This window comes from Psammomys obesus, unplaced genomic scaffold (genome assembly GCF_907164565.1).
Source record: "Psammomys obesus unplaced genomic scaffold, mPsaObe1.curated_primary_1811, whole genome shotgun sequence".
Taxonomy (NCBI): Eukaryota; Metazoa; Chordata; class Mammalia; order Rodentia; family Muridae; genus Psammomys; species Psammomys obesus.
The window spans coordinates 6,015,964-6,031,303 of NW_026596149.1; the positions used below are offsets into that span (position 1 = coordinate 6,015,964).

Sequence of the window (15,340 nt, forward strand, 5' to 3'; positions counted from 1 at the left end):
AGAAGAAGAAGAAGAAGAAGAAGAAGAAGAAGAAGAAGAAGAAGAAGAAGAAGAAGAAGAAGAAGAAGAAGGAAGCATGTGGGTGGGAAAGAAAGGTGTGAGGGTAGGACTGGGAGAAGGAGAGGGAGGGGGCTAGGCTGTAAAGTTTAAGTACATAAATAAAGGGGGAAAAATCATTAAATGGAGCTGATACATTGGTGACTCAGCAGGTAAGACACTACTTCTCCAGGCCTCACACCCTGAATTGTGTGGAAAGCAAGATCCAGCTCCCAGTATTTGCCCCCTGACCTCCACACATGCACTGTGGCAAGAACATAAATAAATAAGAACCGTAATAAAAATTTTTAAATCAGTTTTGGCTTGGAATTAGGACAGGATTTCTAATAATTTCTGAAATGGCTCTAAACGCACTTCTGCCATCTTGCATTATATATTTGTACATGGTGTCGTTCTCAGCACTGACAAAAACAAAATGAGATTATCCATCAATGCTAAAAAGTAGTTGCATATAAATATTCAGCTATGATTTAATTCTCTAAGCAAAAAAAATGAGCAAGTATCTTGTTAGCATGCAAATCTGCTTTCAACTTTAATAAATGGAAAATTTATATACATACCAAAAACAGTATCACCATATATTAATATAAGTACACATTAATATATATTATATGTAATAGTTATTTTACTATTTAACTTTGAAAATAGTGCAATATCATACTGAAAACTGTACAGGTGGAAAAGCATTCACTTTCATTACTATACAAACACTTTATTTGTACATTTATGCTAAGAAAGAGATTTGACTCCAACAGTCATTTTCTTTAGCCAAGGTTTTTCAGTCTGTAGCTTTGGAGACCAATGGTAACCCAAGCAAAAGAAATACCAGGTAGAAAATTCCAAAATTTAATACTTGTGATTTTAGGCAGCATTTGTTATGCTGGTTAGTATGAATTTTCATGTCAATAAAAATATAGAGTCATAGCAAAGCTTGGTTTTGGCAGAGGTCTATGAGGGTTATCTTGATTACTCTAGTTGAGGTAGGAAGACCCACTATACCTAAGTGTCATCATGTCATGGGAGGAGCCCTAGGCTGCATTAGAAGGAGAAAGATAAACATCCATTGCTCTCTCCTCCTGGGTGTGGATGTGGGATGATCAGTTGCTTTAGTTCCTGCTTCTCTGGCTTCTCCACCACAAAGATTCTGTTTCATTATTGCTAATCTCTCAAAGATGTTTATATATGGGAAATAAGTAGTGTTTCTCCATTTCAGTCACCCTTTGGGGTCTTGGAATGTATCCATTATCAATAAGAAAGAGCTACTGTATAATCAGTTATCTCCTTTTACACAGTGTCTGGATGAGTCTTAAACAATAGCACAATAAAGCTTATTTTTACATAGAATCAGGATGTAATTCATTTATATTGCTGACTACAATTCACATTTATAACACATGTAATAGTATATTTGATGCCATATACTAATTATACTGAATTTTTAAAATTCTATAATAATTAATATCAATGTGTTTTTAGAATAGTTGTAATATTAACTTCTTTATTTCTAAAATGCCGTCCTGTCAGACATAAAAATCCTCTTGGTTATTGAACATACTAGGGGATGAAAAACTATGGTCTACTGACAAATCCCACTGATGGACTGAATTCTATTTTGTTTTATTTTAAATTTTTTATTGATTATTATTATTGTGTATACCCGGTCAAGGGCATGCATGTCAGGGCATATGTGTGGTGGTTACAGAATACCATTCAGTTCCTTTCTTCTGTGTTAACCTCTGAAGACCAAATTCAGTTTCTCAGGCTTCCATAACATGTGCTCTTACCTACTAAGCCATCTCACTAATCCCACTGCCTAAGTTCTTAAATTATTTTTTATTTCAGTTTTTTTTAAATTTTTATTAATTAAACTTTATTCATTTTGTATCCCCCCTTGTAGCTCCCATCCTCCTCCTTCCCCAATCCTTCCCTCCCACTCTCTTCTCCACGCATGCCCCTCCCCAAGTCCACTGATAAAGGAGGTCTTCTTTTCCTTCCTTCTGATCCTAGTCTATTAGGTCTCATAAGGAGTGGCTGCATTGTCTTCCTCTCTGGCCTGGTAAGGTAGCTCTCCCCTGAGGGGGAGGTGATCAAAGAGCAGGCCAATCAGTTCATGACAGAGACAGTCCCTGTTCCCATTACTATGGAACCCACTTGGACACTGAACTGCCATGGGCTACGTCTGTGCAGGGTTCTAGGTTATCTCCATGCATGGTCCTTGGATGGAGTATCAGTCTCAGAAAATAGTCATGCCAAGTCTTTCTGGGTTAGCTAGGTCTATCTCCAAAGTACAAACCAGACTAATTGGAAAATAGATAATGCAGCTCCAGAAACAGAACCCTTAAACAAAACAAGCATAAGCCTGGAACAGGTGAATCATTTGATTGGAATTACTTTGGGTAAAAAACAATAAAGATGTAAATATATATGTCTAACAGAAACATATATATGTCTAACAGAGACATATATATTTACAAACAGACTTTATCTTTGCCTTATTGTGAGTTTTTAAATGCACATGTGAAGGCAGAAGAATAGTTATTGAATGGAATTTATTACTCTTGTCTCATAAGCACAAACACAAGGTTTCTTTTATGTCAGTAGATTGAGAGTTTACTGGGGAGAAGAACTATGTTCTTTTTCACTGTATCATTGGGCCCTAGAGCCGTATTAACATAATACAGATGCTCAATAAGGAGCTTTTGAAATAATATGGAAACTAATAATTCAACATTCATTTTGTTGATTTCAATATAAACAGCTATTCAAACTCTAAAGCTGGAAAATCGTGATTTATTCAGTGATCATGAGGGATTCCTCCACTTGTCCATGGATTCTTCATGGTAAAATAACCCAACCCATTGTTTATTTCATGCAACCTGTTTAGTCCTAAACCATGGGAGTTTGTTTTCATTCCAAGGGCTGGGGGAGGGGGCAGAGGGGCACCATGAAGCATACTGGCAGATCCTGGGATGCACTAACATGAAACACAAAAAGATTACACGACAGGACAAAGTATGCGCCTACTCTTACTGTATCTTGTTTTGCCATGTTCAGTTGATATCCCTAGAAGGCTTGCTCTTTTCTGAAGAGAAACAGAGGAAGAGGAATGAGTCTGGGGGAAAGAGGACTATAGTGAAGGGGAGTGAAACGAATATAAAGGAAGGGGAAATTATGATCAAAGTGCATTTTATGAAAAGAGAATAAAACAAAAAGAGTATAGGAAAAGAAAAAGGAAAGATGAAAGCTCGAACCTTAAGTTACTCTGAACATAAACAACAAAGATATGATTATATTTAAGGAATGAAAACACTGACATGACATCCACAGAGAACAAATGAAATTTCTCCAGACACTAGCTTCAGGATTGTATGCAATCAGGTCATGTGTATGGCTAAAACTACGACAGGAAGGCTGCTGGCTGAACACGGAGAAGGGGCACTAAGGAAGCCATGTGGACACTAAGAATTGTAGAGAGAGCACGAAAAAAATGTCTCAGGGCCTTCGAAGAAGAAGAGGAAGTCAGAAAACTAGAAAGGGATATTTAGGAAAAAGGGTGCCTTAAGGGAGGGTGGTAGAGTATGGGCAACACTAATTTAGAGACATGAAATGGCAGGGGTAGAAAGGCTTAAACAGTGAAGGGCAGAGGGAGGGCTAACCCTAACCCAAAGGAAGAGTGGATGAAGAAGCCACATGAAGTCTACTCTCTCACACTCAAATTAAATATAAAGGGGGAGATGGCAGAATACTTATGACATGTTAAACATGGATACAGGGTGGGGAATGAAGGAGAACACAGTGGGTTAGCCAAACTCATAGTGTGTGCAAAAGACCTATAGAAACCCTGGAGCTAGTAAGATAATTCCAGCATACAACTTTTTCAAAATCAGTTTTACAGGATGTACCCTGCACACATAGACAATGTGACTCCCAGAAGACATGGGTTTTAGAATGAATATCACAGTGTGAGGAGTGGAATTTCTACTTACAACTTATTGGGCAGGGAGGCCCTAGCATTACACAAAATAACATAACACTTTTGCAGTTCCTTTCTGTAACTGGATGGTGACAGTGCAATGCTGAAGCCACCACATACTTTGACTATAGGACATAGAAAAATCAACACCAAACCAACCGGGAAACTTCCCCACTGCTGAACAGTTTTCATAGTACTGGGGAGTGCTTGTAGACACCTAGCAAGTATATAGATTTGCTATATATATGCACACACATATATATATATATATAAAGTCCTACTTAGCACTGGACACAACGTGCTACCATACCAACCTGCTAGACAAGATGTGTCCACTATTCCAACAGTTGCACAATTGTTATTAGGTAAGTAAGCAGTTTGTGATCCGATCTGAGGCCTGCTCTATATGAGGAAATTTCATGCCTGGCACTGTAACCCTGGTCAAAAGTCTGTGGCTGGGTCCTGCCCCTACAGGCACTGCAGGCATGGCTATTATGTCACACGTGTGTCAGTAGGCAGCAGGGAGGAAAGAAGGGTTCTCACCCGTGAACATCTGAATGATTAGTCATGCAATATTAAAAAAAAAAAAGTGAGCCTGAGAAGACCAGCAGTTGGGTGCCAAAAGACCCAGACAGAAAGCCAGTCTGAGGCAACCACCATTCCAGTGTCAGGCAGGCCTGTAGGGCTCCCAGGACAGGGAGCACAGGAGAGACTAGAAGAACCCCACCTGAGACCGTGGGCCCAAGACTAGAGTGAGCCTTGGATAGACAGACGGCCCTCAAAAAGACGCCACTCAGGAAGGGGGAGAGGGAGCAAGCCAAGATGACCACCAGACTGGTACCATGCAGGACTGGGGGGGGGGGGGCAGCCATGCCCAAGGTGACCTCTGCCCAGTGCTATAATACAGGAGCAGGGCATAGCACTTCTGAGACTGCTGCTGAAATGACCCCAGACCCTCAAAGATCCTGGGGGCCACTAAGAGGAGCAAGAAGTAAGTGGCAGAGAAATGGAAGAGAAGAAGAAACACAAGAACGTGGGCACCACGAAGAGAGGCAGAACGGGAAACCAAGAGTAATGAGGAGCAGCCTGTAGCCAGCCAGCGATGCCACCAGGGAACATGATGGGGTCCTGGTCTGTGCTGCCACCAGGGGCCACATCTGGGCCCCTGGTCCTGAAGCAGTGGGAGCCTGGTTACCACCAAAGGCCAGGCAGACATCCCTGGTCTGGGCTGCAAGCTGGGGGTTTGTTGATGTCTGAGGACTGTGCAGAACTGGCTCTTCACCTGGGTATTGCAGAACATTTGGTCACACTGTGAACCCCAAGACTGTATTGTTTACTGGGAAAAAATAATGTTTCTAGCCGTCCTGTGGCTCAGCCCTGGCATACACCTTTAATTCAAGAGCTTTCTGCTTGAATGTTGCAAATGGGACTAATTAAAGTTAGTCCTGGGTCAAGCAACCAGTTGACAGGAAGTGAACATAGAAAAAACAACCACAGAGAGTAAGGAAAAGGCAGGAGGACAGACAGGAAGACACAAGAAGTAGAAGGGAGGGGCTTTCAGTTTGATTTTTTTTTTTTTCAGATAGTGTGAGAAAAGAGTATTCCACTTTCCTTTTGGGACACCAGCTGAGAAGGAGGGTCAGCTAGGTGCTTTCACTACCTCTTTGAGCTAGCAGGCTTTCACCCCATCATCTGGCTCCTGGATCCTTATTGGTAAAAATTGAATGTTTGAGATTTTATTAAAAACAACCTCTGGGCATCATGGGAGAGCTGTCCCTCCTATTCCTGTCCTGTGCTGTGGCAGAGACAAGGAAGAGATACGCTCCTTCCCCCTCCCCACTCATCCTTGAAGCAAGCAGAAGACCTTACCCTGAGGTCATGAGAGCAAGAGAGCTGTCACCACCCCTCACCTGCTCCTGCTGCAGCTCTCTGCAGAGCAGCCCTTTCACTTCACCTGGGCAGCGTGGTAGAGCTGACCCTGATGACAGGGGTGAGCTAATCCCAAGGGTGTGAGCATAGGAGATCTGATTCCACAACTTGTCTGCCTTGCAGCAGTATGAGCAAGGGAGGGGTGTCCTCACCCATCCTCGCCTGCTGCAGCACCTGGGAGAGCAGGCCCTGACCTCGCCTGGGCAGCGCGGTAGGGCTGGCCCTGGACATGGAGGTTGCAAATGAGCCGGCCTGGAGGGAGTGAGCACAGGACAGCTGGCCCTGCCCCTTGCCGGCTTGGTCGCTCAAACCTTCATATCTATGGCAGGCTGGAGGCTTGGCTCGAGGGTCGTGAGAGTAGGAGAACGGACCATGTTCCTCACCGCTCCAACACTCAGGATAGTGGGCCTTGAAGCTCACCTGGGAAGAAGAGAAAAGCTGCCCTGGCGGCATGGGTTGTGGATGAGCCAGCCCCGAGGGTGTGAGAGTGAGAGAACAGGCGGACTGACCAGCTCAGAGACCTCTCAGGCCCAGATGAAGGACTTTGAGCTGGCCCACCCCAACATCTACCCCTTCGATGAAGTGCTGGAGTGCATGAAGGGGTCAGTCCCGCAGATCCAAAACTACAGGATCTCCATGACACAGGGCAACAACAGGATTTCCAAGACGAGTCCCAGTGAGGTTCCAGTATTGATAGAGTATGAGAAGCCAGAGGCCTTGAACTAGACCAACGAGTAATTTCTGTGAACGTTTGCAAACAAAGAAGTGTGAGACACACTGGGACACACTACAGCTTCCACAGTGAGATTTCTTGGAGAGGTTGCAAGAGAAGAGAGTGGGTATGAGGCAGGAGTGAGGAAAGATAGATGGGATTTGTGTACATGACGTGAAATTCACAAAGAACCAATAAAATTTTCATAAAAAGTCCATGGCTGTGGAGGTCATAGGCTCTATAATAGAATAATCTGCTGCTGTTACTTTGCTAAATGCTCATGTTACCAAATTGATTTTTCAATACCTGGGGTACTTTCAGCCTTAGACAGAGAAGACTCTTTGGCATTGGGAAGCCATCAATACAGACTAGTAACTGACCAAAATGCTAATAACAATTTTGCAAGTGCCTTAAGTATAACATCTTTATGAATGACCAATGTAGCATCTTTACCAATGACCCCACCGCCCTCTAAGGCTCCAGGAACATCACAGGAGGGGTGAAAAGAATGAAAAGAGCTGAAGCATGGGTAAGGGTGCTATGAAATGCTTTCTTCAGTAGATGACATGGTTGCTGCACTCATGAACACGTATCGCTGTGGTTACCTGGACAAGGTTTACACAGATCAAGACAACCAAAATTCTAGCATAGACAGAGGAGGTATTGTCCAAACTCCATTTCTAACTGAGAAGCTGTTGGCAGTTGATAGTGCTCTGGGGGAAAGATGGTCTCATACTAAGCACATGAGATACAAAAATTGAACTTAGTGGATTTTCACACACAAAAAGAAGATAAAAGATTAAGAAAAGAATGTGTTGGTAATACATGGGGAGTTGGAGGTGAAGTAGGGGAGATGTGATCATATATCATTGTAGACATGTATGCAATTGTCAAATAAAAAAACAGTTCTAATAAAAAATAAATTCTGGTAACCACTCTGACCAAAATGTCAATCTCCTTGTGTAGGAGTTCTTGCCACTAGGACAAAAAAAAAGCTAAAATTTTATTTAAATTGCTGCCCACAAGAAGCAGGACAGTGTAGCAAATTGCATCGGTGTAAGTTACTCATCATCTTAAAGATCACAACAATTTTCTGAAAATAATGAGAATACCATATCCAATGTCTCTTCATCTCTAATCCCCAGGAAATTCATCTACAGTTATTTAAAAACTCAGGAATATGCAATAATATAGAAAATACTGTAACAGAAGGTAACTTAAAACTGTTGTCAGAGTTAAGCAAAATGAGGTTAAAAAAAAAAAAGGACATCCCATTTGTCTTTCTAAGTGAGGAATGATCATCTTAAGTCCCCTATCAGTGGACTTAGAAAGGGGCAGGAAGGAGATGAGGGAGGGAGTGTGGGATTCGGAGGGAATGAGGGAGTGGGATACAGCTGGGATACAGACTTAATAAAATGTAACTAATAATAATAAAAAATTTTAAAAAAAATAAAAAAGGACAACATGGGATCAACTTTACAATTCAAATATATTTGATTTTAAAACTATTCAATGCTTTTATTGATACATTGACTATGATAATAAAAACATAATCACAAAAATGAAGTTAGATTTATAGAATACATCCAATTTAGAAAAGAAAGCAATGCCATATTACCATGTTATACATGTACTCACTATATCTATGACTGAAAAACACAAGAAGGAAAGTAGAGAAAAATGGAGCACATACAAAAAAACATACAAAAATATGTATTTCATATTAAAGAGCCTAATTTTAGAATTTCATGTTTTAGATCAAAAGACATGTAATATGTAACGAAAGAAGTTATTTAAATATTTGAATGTCGATGTAAAAAGTGTAAGCACAAAACATGTATAAGTCAGTAAAACATTTTTAAAGAATATAAAAAATTTGAAATCCATTAATAATATAATTTCATAATAATTTATTATTATATCATATTTCAAAGAAAATATTTCCAAAAAGAAAACCAAAATAATTTGTCACCAGCAGATGTACCTGACATGCCATACAAAAGAAAATTTCTCAACTAAAAAGAAATGTTTGAGCCCCTACTCAGATGTAGCCCATGGCAGCTCAGTCACCATGTGGGTTCCTTAGTAAGGGGAGCAGGAGGCTCTGAGCGTGACTCTGACATGGACTCTGTTGCACATGCTTTGATCACTTCTCCCTGGAGGGGCAGCCTTGACAGGCCACAGAGGAAGAGATTGCAGGCAGTCCTGATGAGATTTTATTGGCTGGGGTCAGGTGGTAGGGAAGGAGGCTTCCCCTCTCTGTCGACTCGGGGGAGGGTTGGAAGGGGAAGGAAATTTGTAGTGGATTACACAATTTTTAAAGGGTTCTTTTTTAATTTTTTTAAATTTTTATCATGTACAATTTATTTAATTTATATCCCGGCTGTGGCCACCTCCCTCACCTCTTCTCAATCCTTCCTTCCCTTTACTCCCTCTATGCTTCTCCCCTAGCCCTAGTCCACTGATAAAGGAGGTCCTCTTCCCCTTCTATTTGACCTTAGCTTATCAGGTCTCATCTGGACTGGTTATATTGTCTTCCTCTGTGGCTAGGCAAGGCTGCAACCCTCACTCCCCCGCTTGGGGCAGTGATCAGGGTGCCTGCCACTGAGTTAATGCCAGAGAAAGTACCTGCTTCCCTAACTAGGGACATGAGAATGGCTAAGATCAAAAACTCAAATGACAACACAAGCTGGAGAGGCCATGGAGAAAGGGGAACATTCCACATTGCTGATGGGAATGTAAACTTGTACAACCACTCTGGAAATCAATGTGGAGCTTTCTCAGAAAATTACCTCAAGGTCCAGCTATGCAACCCATAAGCATATATCCCAAATATGATCAACTATACAACAAGGACATTTGTTCAAGCATATTCGAAGCAGCTCTATTCTTAATAGCCAGAAGCTCTATTCTTAATAGCCAGCTCTATTCTTAACAACCTAGATGTCCCTCAGCAGAGGAATGGATACAGAAATTGGGGTACATTTACACAATGGAATACTACTCAGCAATTAAAAACAAGGAAATCATGAAATTTGCAGGCTAATGGTGGGAACTAGAAAAGATCATCTTCAGTGAGAATTCTTTTCTTTAAAAAAAAAAAAAAGTTGTGTTTTCAGCTAAATGTGCTCCTGTGTGTTCTGCATGTGAAAACCAGAACAGGGCATAAGAGGTCTTGGAGCTAGCCTAATAGGTGATTGTGGGCTACCTGCTGTGGGTGCAAGGACAGGAATCCAGGCCCTCTGGAAAAGCAACAAGCACTATTAACTATAGAGTCCTCTCCCAGGACTCTGGATTCTACCTCCTAGAAACATCTATATATAATACTATAAATATTATCCAAAGTAGAGGAAACTATTTTTGACTATTTTTGTTTTTGAGATTATAATATAATTACAGCATTTTCTCTTTCCTCTCTCCAAACTTCCCATAGAAAGCTCCTCACTCTCTTTTAAATTCATGACCTCTCCCCCATTAATTGTTGTTACATGCATACATGTATATACCTATATATTTTCTAAATATAACTTACTCAGTCCATATAATATTATTTGAATGTATGTTTTAGAGATAATCATTTGGTGTTGTGTAGCCAATTGGTGTGCTCATCCTGGGAAAGACCATTTCTCTCACTTTGTTGCTTGTAGTTTTTTACGTAGGATAGAGGCTTTGTGTGCCTTTCCTGTCCATTTTTGAATGTCTATTATTTTTATTCTTGTTCAGATTACACATAGGGAGTCATGTTGGTGAAACTGTAGCTTCTGACATTTCAAGAGACACAGTCTCACAGTAAACTCCCTGATCCTCTGACTCTTGCAACTATATACTTATTCTTTTTGTATTAAATTTTTATTTTTTATATTAATTACAGTTTATTCACTTTGTATACCACCTGTAGCGCCCTCCCTCATTTCCTTTCAATCCCTCCCTCCCTCCCTCCCTCATCTCCTCCCTGCCCCTCTCTAAGTCCACTGATAGAGGAAGTGCTCCTCCCCTTCCATCTGACCCTAGCTTATCAGGTTTCTTCAGGACTGGCTGCATTGTCCTCTATGGCCTAGCAAGGCTGCTCCTCCCTTGGGGGAAAAGTAATTAAAGAGAATCTGGCTGTGACATCTGTCACCCCATTGATCACCAGAGTTGATGCTAATTTTTTTTAAAAGACATATTGTCATTTCAAAGATGTCTTTGAAATTTTTATAGTGATGGTACTTCACCCAAATAAATACTACACATCCATCTCTATGCCTGAAACTTATTGGATTTCAAATACTACCTAGGGTGATATTTCAATCCCTTAATATATTTTCAAGCTCAATTCTGAAAACTCAAGGCATTGGTTGCATGATGAAAATCTTATTTTGAAGCACTGGGAAATTATTTCAAGAGTAAGTTAATCAAAAATGTCATTAATGCTTATGAACCAAGGATTTTGAAATGGAGAAAAGATTCTAAGACTATTTTTAATAAATGTTTTCAAGGAGTTAATATCAGAATAGTTCTTTACTTAAAATTACTACTAGGGACAATTCAAAACTTGATACTAATTGTATTTATAAATGATTCATGACTGCTATTAAGATCATCAGCCTTTAGTCGGCCATGCCAGGGGATAACGGGTCTCTTTTCCACAGGTCTCTTGTGGTATCACCATATCATTTTATAATGGAAAATGCTGAGCCTGTACAGCCAGCTGATGGACAGGGCAAGATTCTATCTACTGTGACTCCAAGGAACCTTAAACCAACTCATATGATGTATTTAAAAGCATTATTTTTGGAAAAACTGTCTCATTTTATCTCTTTTACTAGACTCTAAAAACATAACACTGAAAAAAAAGCCACAAAAAGATGTAGAGCTTAAAAATGTAATGAGAGAAACACAAGCTTCTTGGATTATCTAGCTCAGAATGCAGAGTGGGGTAGAATAAGAGCAAATAACATACTATCAGAGGAAGAGCAGCCACTGTGCTTCCGAATAAATCTGAGAAGAATAAACACTCATATAAGAGTCCCCAAGTACAATGAAAAGTAAGGTAAAAGGGCCAAAAGAGAAATGTTCCACAAATAATTTGTAAGATACTGCAATAAAAAAAAAAATCTCAGCAGCAATGTCAGCCAGTGTCTGCCACGACTATATCTACAGTAACTGTATATCACTGTATTGTAGTAGTATTGGTCCTATTTGTGAAATTGGATCCTTGTTCTAATAAAGTTAGTTTGGCCTTAACAATTACTAAAATTTCTCAACAAAAGTATTTTTACCTGCCAAGCCATGAGCATGGGAGATCTTTCCATCTTCTCATATCTTCTTCTAATTCTTTCTTCAGAGACTTGAAATTTTTTTCATACAAGTCTTTGACTTGCTTGGTTAGGGTTACTCCAAGGTACTTTATGTCCTTTGTGGCTATTGTGAAGGGTGTTGTTTCGCTAATTTCTCTCTCAGCCCTTTTGTCTTTAGTATACAGGAGGGCTACTGATTTTTTTGAGTTAATTTTGTATCCGGCCACTTTGCTGAAGGTGTTTATCAGCTGTAGGAGTTCCCTGGTAGAGTTTTTGGGGTAACTCACTTATACTATAATATCATCTGCAAATATTGATAATTTTACTTCTTCCTTTCCAATTTGTATCCCCTTGATCACCTTCAACTGTCTTATTGCTCTAGCAAGGACTTCCAGAACTATGTTGAAGAGATATGGAGAGAGTGGGCAGCCTTGTCTTGTCCCTGATTTTAGTGGGATTGCTTTAAGTTTCTCTCTGTTCAGTTTGATGTTGGCTATAGGCTTGCTGTATATCGCCTTTACTATGTTTAGATATGTGCCTTGTATCCCTGATCTCTCCAATACTTTAAACATGAATGGATGTTGGATTTTGTCAAATGCTTTTTCAGCATTTAAGGAGATTATCATGTGGTTTTTTTCTTTCAGTTTGTTAATATGGTGGATTACATTGATGGATTTCCGTATATTGAACCACCCCTGCATACCTGGGATGAAGCTTACTTAGTCACAGTGGATGATATCTTTGATGTATTCTTTTTTTTTTTTTTAATTTTTATTTTTCTTTTTAGTTACATTTTGTTAACTCTGTGTCCCAGCTGTATCCCGCTCCCTCATTCCCTCCCCAACCCCACACTCCCTCCCTGGTCTCCTCCCTGCCCCTTTCCAAGTCCACTGATAGGGGAGGACCTCCTCCCCTTTCATCTGACCCTGTTTTATCAGGTATCTTCAGGGCTGGCTGCAAAGTTCTCCTCTGTGGCCTAACAGACTGCTCCTCCCCTGGGGGGGGGTGGGTGTCAAACAGCCTGCCCTTGAGATCCTGTTAGAAATAGTCCGTGTTCCCCTTACTTTGGAAAACTACTTGGTTACTGAGCTACCACGGGCCACATCCAAGCAGAAGTTCTAGGTTATATCCATAGATGGTCCTTGGTTGAGTGTCAGTCTCAGAAAAGACCCTGTGCCCGGATATATTTGGTACTTGTAGAGCCCCTATCCTTTCCATATCATACTAACTCCCCTTCTTTCATATGATTCCCTGCACTCTGCCAAGGTTTGGTTATGAGTCTTAGTGTCTGCTTTGAAACACTGCTAGGTAGAGTCTTTCAGATGCCTTTTGCGGTAGACTCCTATCATACATTCAATGCACATCCCATTTGTCTTTCTAAATGAGGATTGATCATCTTCACCCATGTCCACTTTCTTGATTATCTTCTTTAGGTGTGTAGATTTCATTATGTTTATCATATCTTGTAGGTCTATATAAGCGAGTATATACCAAGTTTGCCTTTCTCCTTTTGGGATACTTCACTCAGAATGATCTTTTCTAGATCCCACCATTTGCCTGCAAACTTCATGATTTCCTCCTTTTTGATTGCTGAGTAGTATTCCATTGTGTAAAAATACCACAATTTCTGTATCCATTCCTCTGTTGATGGACATCTGGGTTGTTTCCAAGTTCTGGCTATTACAAATAAAGCTGCTACAAACATGATTGAACAAATGTCCATGTTGTGTACTTGAGCAAATTTTGGGTATATACCTAGGAGTGATATAGCTGGGTCTTGAGGAAACACTATTCCTAATTGTCTTAGAAAGCACCAGATAGATTTCCAGAGTGGTTGTACCAGTTTACATTCCCACCAGCAGTGGAGAAGGGTTCCCCTTTCACCACAACCTCTCCAGCATGTGTTATCACTTGAGTTTTTTATCTTGGCCATTCTGATGGGTGTAAGGTGAAATCACAGGGTTCTTTTGATTTGCATTTCCCTAATGGCTAAAAACTTTGAACATTTCTTTAAGTGTTTCTCTGCCATTTGATGTTCCTCTTTCAAGAATTCTGTTTAGCTCCGTTCCCCATTTTTTAATGGGATTACTTGGTTTGTTGCTTTTCTGCTTCTTTAGTTGTTTATATATACTGGATATTAGCCCTCTGTCAGATAAAGGGTTGGTAAGATTCTTTCCCAATCTGTAGGCAGCCGTTTTGTTTGATGACTGTGTCTTTTGCTTTACAGAAGCTTTTCAGTTTCATGAGGTCCCATTTATTGATTGTTGCTCTTAGAACCTGTGCTGTTGGTGTTCTGTTCAGGAAGTTGTCTCCTGTGCCAATGAGTTCTGGGCTGTTCCCCACTCTTTTTCCAACTGATTTAGAGTATCTGGTTTTATGTTGAGGTCCTTGATCCACTTTAACTTTAGTTTTGTGCAGGGTGATAAATATGGATCTATTTTCATTTTTCTGCATGTAGACATCCAGTTGGACCAGCACCATTTGTTGAATATACTGTCTTTTTTCCATTGAATGGATTTGGCTTCTTTGTCAAATACCGAGTATTCATAGGTGTGTGGGTTTATTTTTGGGTCTTCTATGCAGTTCCATTGATCCTACTTTTAGTTTCTATGCCCTTCAGCTGATAAACACCATCAGCAAAGTGGCAGGATATAAAATCAACTCAAAAAAATCAGAATCCCTCCTGTACACCAAAGACAAAAAGGCTGAGAAAGAAATTAGGGAAACAACACACTTCACAATAGCCACTAATAACATAAGTATCTTGGTGTGACTCTAACCAAGCAAGTGAAAGACCTGTTTGAGAAAAACTTCAAGTCTTTGAAGAAAGAAATTGAAGAAGATCTCAGAAGATGGAAAGATCTCCCGTGGATTGGTAGGATTAACATTGTGAAAATGGCCATCCTGCCAAAAGCAATCTACAGATTCAATGCAATTCCCATCAAAATACCAACTCAATTCTTTACAGACCTTGAAAAAAAGATTCTCAGCTTCATATGGAGAAACAAAAAACCCAGAATCTCCAAAACAATCCTGTACAACAACAGATCATCTGGAGGTATCTCCATCCCCTATCTCAAGCTGTACTACAGGGCAACAGTAATAAAAACTGCATGGTATTGTCATGATGTATTCTTGTATTCAGTTTGCAAGTATTTTGTTGAGTATTTTTGTATCAATGTTCATAAGGGAGATTGGCCTGAAATTCTCTTTCTTTGTTGAGTCTTTGTGAGGTTTAGGTACCACAGTGACTGTGGCTTCATAGAATGAGTTTGGTAATGTTCCTTCAGTTTCTATTTTGTGGAATAGTTTTAAGAGAACTGGAGTTAGCTCTTCTTTGAAGGTCTGGTAGAATTCTGCACTGAAACCATCTGGTCCTGGGCTTTTTTT

General features: G+C 40.2%; 1 protein-coding gene and 1 pseudogene across 4 annotated transcripts in view; one reads left to right on the forward strand and one right to left on the reverse strand.

The window, feature by feature from the left end:
- Malrd1 (MAM and LDL receptor class A domain containing 1) overlaps positions 1 to 15,340 on the reverse strand; it is a 698,598-nt gene that overhangs the window by 679,045 nt on the left and 4,213 nt on the right. The window lies entirely within an intron of this gene.
- LOC129666708 (small nucleolar RNA SNORA17) lies at positions 4,492 to 4,607 on the forward strand (annotated as a pseudogene).